The sequence below is a fragment of the Elephantulus edwardii genome, unplaced genomic scaffold (assembly GCF_000299155.1).
Source record: "Elephantulus edwardii isolate Elephantulus edwardi_28Jun2011 unplaced genomic scaffold, EleEdw1.0 scaffold00368, whole genome shotgun sequence".
Taxonomy (NCBI): Eukaryota; Metazoa; Chordata; class Mammalia; order Macroscelidea; family Macroscelididae; genus Elephantulus; species Elephantulus edwardii.
In genome coordinates, this window is record NW_006400118.1 from 1,001,284 (window position 1) to 1,009,353 (window position 8,070).

Consider the following 8,070-nt stretch of genomic DNA (forward strand, 5'->3'; position numbering starts at 1 on the left):
GGTATGTAGATAGATCTTACTTCACAATTAAAGATTAACTTAATTTTACACTTGCATGATGCAGTGCTCAACAATAAGATGAAGAATGACAAGTAAATTAAGAGGCTTTATTTGCACTGCACTCTCAAAGGTACTCAGTTCAAATCTGCCAGATGTCCTGAAAAAAAAAGGATGGATAATCTCCTTCTACACAATTTACTGCCTCTGAAAACTTGCCAGAAGTTCAGCTAGGAATTTAGTTCCCATCTGACAGCACACAACAACAGCAATTTGAGGAAAACACCTAAAAGATGCAAATGTTTAAATTTTGTATAGAACTGTAGATATTAAATACATTGCATCACAAAAATATGTAATATCTGGGAGCAAATAATACCTATGCGTAGGTCTGAGAGAATACAGACCCCAAAATTAATACTGTTTATCTTAGAAATGATGAAAGAAGAAAAAGCTATACTTTCCTCTTTATTTACTGATCTCTTAAAAACTGGGTGTTTTTTTTTTCCTACAGAAAACCAGTATTGTTTAGGTAATGAAATGAAAGTTGGACAATATGAAAAGAATAATCAGTGTTCATTTTTAAGTTTTCATACAGTGTGTTAAAAAGATAAAAGCGTAATAAGTCATTTTCAACCGAAAACAGTGAAAAAAGAGTCCAAGTGACAATCTATCTTTTCAGTCTTATTGTTTATCCAACCATTTACATCCATCCACAATCTATGTGTGCAGTCAGCTTGTGGGTTTGATGAAGATTTCTGTTGGGTCTATTCAAAAAGCACAGATGCTAATCCTGGAGAACTTTTCTATCCTCGGTTGTTTTGAAGGGACAGCAGAAATCCCATTTTTTATAAACCCCCATTAATGCTAGAAGCAGAAGCGGGCCATAATAATTCTTAGCTTAAGGCAAACACGAATGCCCCGGGTAAGGCCTTGCCTGTCCTTGCAAGGTAAAGGATTAACTAACGTCTACATGACACAGAAGGAGTAAAGGCGGGCAAAGTAGCCAGCCCATCAAAAGTAAACCCAAATGACTAATTCCCCAGCCCACCAACCATGATAGCAATCCCCCTCTCCTAACAGGGATACACAAAAGAGCTATAAAAGCAAGTGGGAGGGGAAACTCAGGGCTTTTTTCCTTCACCACCTTCCTGAGGAGGGAAAAAGTCTCCACATGTAGAAATAATATAATAAATGCTCTTGAAATTTCAGATGTGTTTTTAGATTTCTTTGAGGGTCATTCCGTGGGCAGAACAGTTTCACACTCTAAATTGTTATCCTCTTCCTGGAAACTGTGTTCCTGGAAAGCCTTTTTGTTGTTGCTGTTGTTATTGAGTACCATTGAGTCAGAACAGGCCTGTAGTTGACCCTTCAGTGGGGTTTCAGAGGCACTAAATCGCACAAGAAATGATTGCCCATTTTTCTCCCACAAAGCAGCAAGTGGGTTCAAACTTTGAGATTTCAACTCAGCTTCTTACCACTAGACTACCAGAGCTCCCTTAGAAAACTCCAATCATACAAACACGGTGAACATTCCTTCAGAGAGATATAAAGTAGAGACAACATCTGCTTATCCCAGGAAATGAGCACTTATTGTAGGTATCATTTAGAGACAATGGAAAGAAAACAGAACAATCTTCAAGTCTCCACAAGCACACAATGAACCAAAAGAGGCAATACAAAAGAAAATAACACACAAATTCTACTTTGTGTGAACTGAGAGTGATTCAATATAGAAAGACTTAAGAATTTCTCTCACTGGTGCTAAATACAGAAATTTCTGGTCTGATGAAGAAGGCAGAACAGGTTAACTGTAGAACAAACCAAAAAGCCTTCGAAAAAGTGAGCTAGGAAATGGGCTAGAAAAAGAATATCCACCAAACCCAAAAGAAGGAGATGGAAAGTTAAAACAGAAACATCCTCTGAGAGTAATAGCTAATTATTGTATGTGTAATGGATGAATAAATGCCACAAAGTTAATTTCTAGGGTAGGAATTTAGTTGGACCCCATTTTTCTTATCGTCATACTGTTGTTTTGTTGTAGGTTTTATTTTTTTATAAAAAAGTGATTTTTTTTATTTTAATGAAAGCCTACAGAGACTTTTGATTTCCATTCATTAATTGTTGCACAATTTCCTCCCTGCACCCAGCCCCAGCTTGCTTCTCTTTGAGATAGATGAGGGAGAGAACTGTTTAGGAGGAATATATGATTAGGTATTATTGTCATAACAAGAGTCCAGAATGAAAGCTACATAGTGGAGTGGACTGGGGAGTCGGGTGGATTGTCTAACAACGAAAGAATTTTTCACTTTTCAAAAAGCAAATTTCTTACGCAGTTTTTTAGACTTAGTGGAACCTAACCAGCAATGACAATCAGAATTCTAGTTCCTTTATATTTGCTGCATGAAGTACAGTTCTACTTGTTAAGTTGAAAAGTCTGTGTGCTGCAGAAAAATTAGAATTATTATTGCTTAAATCATACATATAATGATGAATTGATTTTATCAACTCTCCTCAAATGCTTTATTTCAATTTTTACAATTGCCTTAGGGATTAAATGGGAATTCGGGTGGCATTGTGCAGTATGTGTTGGATTTCTAAACAAAAATTCACCTGTTCAAGTGTGCTCTGAAGGAAAAAGATGGATAATCTCTTCCTGTAAACATTTACAGCCTTGACAACACAGTAGAAGCTTCCCATGATTCAGAACTGACTCCAAGGTAATGGCTTTTCTAACATGAAAATGCAAATATTTAGAAATAATGTAGGGCGCTTTGGTGGCTGATAGGTAAGGAATTGAGCTTCCAGCCCACAAGGACATGTTTAAAGTCCACCAGCTGCTCGGAGGAAGACATATGAGCAATCTCCTCCTGTGTGATTAACTGCCTCTATGGGTTGGTTCCAACTTGACAGTGAAAAAAAAAAAACCCCAAAAACCACCAACCCAAACTAATACAGAAACATTTATCAGTGAGATCAACATCTGTCGTCAATTCAGTAGAGTACTGTGTCCATTATAAAATAATGTCATATTGAAAATACTGAATGGCCAGACTAAAAACTGATTCTATTTTATGATCTATTTCTGCTCTTATTAATTTTTCTGACCTCTGTTATTTGAGGAATACAAATTTATGTGCCTGAAAGTGTGTGCCTAAAATGATATACAAAATAAAAAAGCAATTATCACAAACCTAGTAATAGATATTTATACTATTCTGTAGATTTTCACTCTCTGTTATATGTCAGTGTGGTTTGCTTTATAGCAAAATAATTCGTAACTGAACTATACTGCAATATAAATGGAAGCAAAATGGAATGTCTTAGTCAATCAGTGTTAAAGAGAAATTAATCAAATCCAATCTCCTTTTCTAATGAACCTCACACATTGTTAGCTCACATATGAGGATTTAAGTGAGCAGGTAATTTGAAGAAGCCTTTGGGTAGGTGGGTGGTCTTACTTTGTGCTTGAAAGAGGTAGTGTTAAGATGCATTGTAACCGGAAGAAATCCATATTTCTTGAAATGTTCTTGTATCAAACATCCACTTTTAAGTGCATTAAATTTATTAGCAGTTCTGTGCTTTGAGTTTAAAAAGAAATGCAACAAGATCTCCAAAGCTGTCATAGCTGAAAACACTTATGTACCAGTAAAAAATTAATATACTGAAAGATACAAGACAATGTAGATGTTCTGTGTAAATAGTTGCTTTACCAATACTAAACTTGATTGGACCAGTCCCATCACTTATCCAGGTGGGGAACTGTTAGGAAATAAGCTTTAAATTGTAAGCCTGTTTCTGATGTTTCATAAGAGTACATTGAGAAAACTAAGAGTAGGTTTAGGGGAGCTGTGGTGGCCTAGTGACAAGAAGCTGCACCACAATCCCAGAGGTGTGCAGTTCGAATCCACCAGATGCTCTGCTGGAGAAGGAGGGACAATTTCCTGTGTCAGCCAGATCCGATCTGATGATACACACACACACACACACACACACACACACACACACACAATGGAGAGACAGAGAAGGTTTAGAAAACTAATACCTCTGTGACTTAGTTTCCTTGTCTATAATATAGAAGTAATAGTGCAAATACCATGGGGTTGGGTTTTTGTTTTGTTTTTTGATAAAAAAAGATGAAGTATAAAAGTACTTTAAAAAAATAAAAGACAAGAAAATGCTGCCATCGAGTCAATTTCAACTTATGAAAACTTACAGCCTTCCTTTTCTGAGGCTGTAAATCTATATGGAAGGAGATTTCCCATCTCTGGGGGCTGAAGGATTCAAACTGCTGAGCTTTTGATTGGTAGCCGACACACCAGGGTTCTTCTCTATATCAGAGAGAGAGGTGGATGTAATTGCATGTGCATACTTTCACAAACCCGATCAATAGGTGGTGTTTGTTTGGTTGACAGGGGTTGGAATTTAGGAAATAGTCACTGAATTTCAAACAGTTGGAAGGAATCCTTCCCTCTGCCCAGCTTTCAATATCAATGTCCCTGCCTTATTAAAGATAATTGAGGTGACAGCATAAACCCCATTTTTTTAAAGAAAAAACCGTTAATACCAGAAGCAGAAGTGGGCCATAAAAATTCTTAGCTAAAAGCAAACACAAATGCGCCAGGTAAAGTCTTATCTGTTCTTGCAAAGTAAAGAATTACTAGTGTCTACGTGACACGAAAAGAGTAAAGGCGGGCAAAGTAGCCAGCCCATCAAAAGCTGACCCACATGACTGATACCCTGGTCCACCAACCATTCTCCCAATCTCCCAGCCCAGTAGCACCCTGGAAGGCTTTAAACACAACTGTGCAGGGGGACTCGGGGCTTTTTCCCTCACCACCTTCCTACTGAGGAATTATTCTCCACATGTGGAATTATTTTGGAGAATAAACACTCTTGTATTTACATGCATGTATTTGCATTCATTTGAGGGGTATTTCATGGGCAGAACAATAATCAGGTTGTTCAACTATCTTTTTATAAATATCATTCACATTTGACCCTCCACCATCCCCCAAAGAAAGTTCCTTGACTTCTCAAACAAAACTGAGGGGAAGTGGCAAAACCCCCCAATCTTCCTTAAATCTTATATCTTTTAAGGGTCCTATGCCTTCTGGTCTTTTATGATGATGATGATGATGTTTGTTTACAAATTTCATATATATTGTGTTTCACACTACTCTTCATTCACATTGTGTTTTGTACAATCTTCCTTACACCTTCTGTTTTATAAAATTAATCACCTTGGACCTTGCCCATCATTACCCTGTCTTTTCACCCAGATTCTTCCCCTGTCCTTTCTGTCTTCCCTCCACCCACCAAACTGTGCAACCCTGTGGTCCCACCCATTTCCATCTTCATCCTTCATCTCCTTTTCTTTACAGCCTAATGCATTCCTAACAGAAGAGGAACTCAATAGAGGACACACTGAAACCAATGCAAAATATAAAATCTTCTTTGAAGTCCATGTAAATGATCATTTGATAAAAACAAGCTGTTGTTGTTGATGTTAGGTGCCATCAGGTTTAGTAAGACTCAAAGTGACTCTGTGACAACACCTTGAAACCTTGTCCTATCCTGTGCCATCTTCACCATCTCTGACACACTCAAACTCTTTGCTGCAGTCATGGTGTCAATTCATCTGGTTGAAGGACTTTCTTTTGCTAATCCTCCACCTTTCCAAGCATAGTGTCCTTCTCCCAGGAGTAGCCTCTGCTAGCAAAATGCCCTGAGTATGTGAGGCAAAGCTTTGATATGCCTAGAAGGGAAGGATTTTGTTGTCTCTTCACGGGAGACTCTGGCTGCACTTTCTACAAGACATGCCTACCTGTTCATCTGACAGTCCACGGGGTAGATGGCTCACCAATAGCTGACCCATTAGTGGACTTTCAGAGGCAGCAAATCACACAGGAGGAGATTGCTTCTCTTTCTTTCTTTTTTTTCTTTTGTTGTTTTTGGTTTTTTCTTGATCATGTTTTTATTTATATTTTTGTATCCTTGAGATGTTCTACATATAATTTTATATTATGCTTTTAAGGTGTATGTTACTTCTTTTTTTATTTTTTTTTTACTTCCTGAAAAATTTCCGTGTCCACAATACTTGATGGTTCTGTAGTTCTATGCATTCCCTCCATTTTCTTGTGTTGCTTCCTCGATCATTCAGTATTTTGCCAACGGCATCTCTCAGTATTGCAACTCGGGGCTTGAATTTGGTTTTCTGTTCTTTCAGCTTGAGAAAGGCTGAGCGAGTTCCACCCATTTTATTCTCCAATACCAGCTCTCAGCACATTCCATTATAATAATTAGCCTTCTCTAGCTGCCCTTTGAAATCTTTTCAGCTCTTTTACTTAAGCATCTCTTTCCTTTGTTTTGAGTTCTAAATACTTTTGTGATGTTTTGAGAGTCTCTTCTGATATTCCTTTTGTTGTTTTAGTGATGAATATTTTTCCAGATGGTGGAAATGTTGTCATAGATAAGACAAGGTCCTTGACTAATGCTAATATTTACCATTGACAAATCATACAAAGTTTTGTTTGGTTTGTTTGGTCTTATTTGTCTGGATTTCCATATACTCACTGTTGCATTTTTCTCCCTGCCCATCACTACCCCCACTTCGCTCTTCTATTTGAAAAGTAAAAGAAAAATTATTTCATGGATATAGAATCCCCCCTCTCCCAACCCAAGTACACTCCACTATGCAACTTTCATTCTGCACTCTTGTGATAACCATAACACCCAACCATATATTGCTTTTAAACTGTTCTCTCTCTCATCTGTTTCAATGCAGTATACATAATTTATCCAATTTTTCTCAGTCTTACTCCAACCCCGATGTCAGTCCCATTCTACAAGAGTGACACCATGCAGTATTTATCCTCTTGTGACTGAGATACTTCACTCAGCATAATGTCCTCCAGAGTCACCCAGATTGAATAATATTGAATGAATTCCTTGTTTTTCAATGCAGCGTAGTATTCCATTGTGTGGATATACCACAGCTTCACTATCCATGTGTTTGTTGATGGGCACTTGGGTTGTTTCCAGCTCTTTGCTATTGTGAATAAAGCCATAATGAGCATGGGTGTCATACAAAGCTTTTGGAGGCTATTTAACATGTGTCAACCCTGATGGCACAGTACATATGGACTTGCACTACATACTCACAGGCAGTGCCTACCAGTGGCTCTGGGGGAAGAAGGCGGGAAATCTTCTCCCAGCAATTTATAGCTTCCTAAAAACCCAAACCAGCTATGAATTGGTTCTTACCCAATGATTAACTGAAGAGAACTCTCTGTGATGTATTCCCTAGAAAGTTGTGCTGTTGGCCAATGCTTTCAGATGATTGAAATCCACTAGCTGCCCTGGGGTAGAAAAATGGGCAATCTCTTCTCAGTGCAATGTATTATCTTGCAAACCCAGCGGAGGACCATCCATGAATATATTTCAGCTCCACAGCAATGAATTTAACTGTTTCTGACCAAAATGAGAACACAGACAAAAATGCATATTCACATAAATGGACAAAATGGGTCATTTCCACAGTCCCAAAGCCAGATATATGACTGAGACAAAATTGTTTTTTCCACACATTTTATTAATGTGTGAAAAAGCAGTGAAATTATTCTCCATTCTGCCTTTTTTCATATGGTCAGGACTTCTATACTTTAATCAGTTATTAATCTACTTAACCTTTCTTTGTTTTGTACCCAAAGTTACAAGACTTCTTCTATCTGAAGAGACAATTTGTATTTTACAGAGCTTAAGTCTGTCATTCTACTGAGGCCGAGAGTGTTCAAACCCTAACATATTTGTTAAGTTGCTTTTTGCTTTTCTGTGATGAAAGGGGTGATCTGCTGTCCTTGAGGCAAATAGGGCTCTTTGTCTACATCTGAGGTTTCCCACTAGTTCTCTAAAAAGTAATATTTTCTTTAAGATCAAGTGAGTGTAAGATGATAGTAGGGGTTTTAGTAGTTCTGTAAGGAATAATTTATGACTTTTCCTTAGTTAATTTATGAATTCAAGTTCAAGGGATCTAAAGTTAAACAGAAAGCAAGGCTTCAATTTCATTCATAC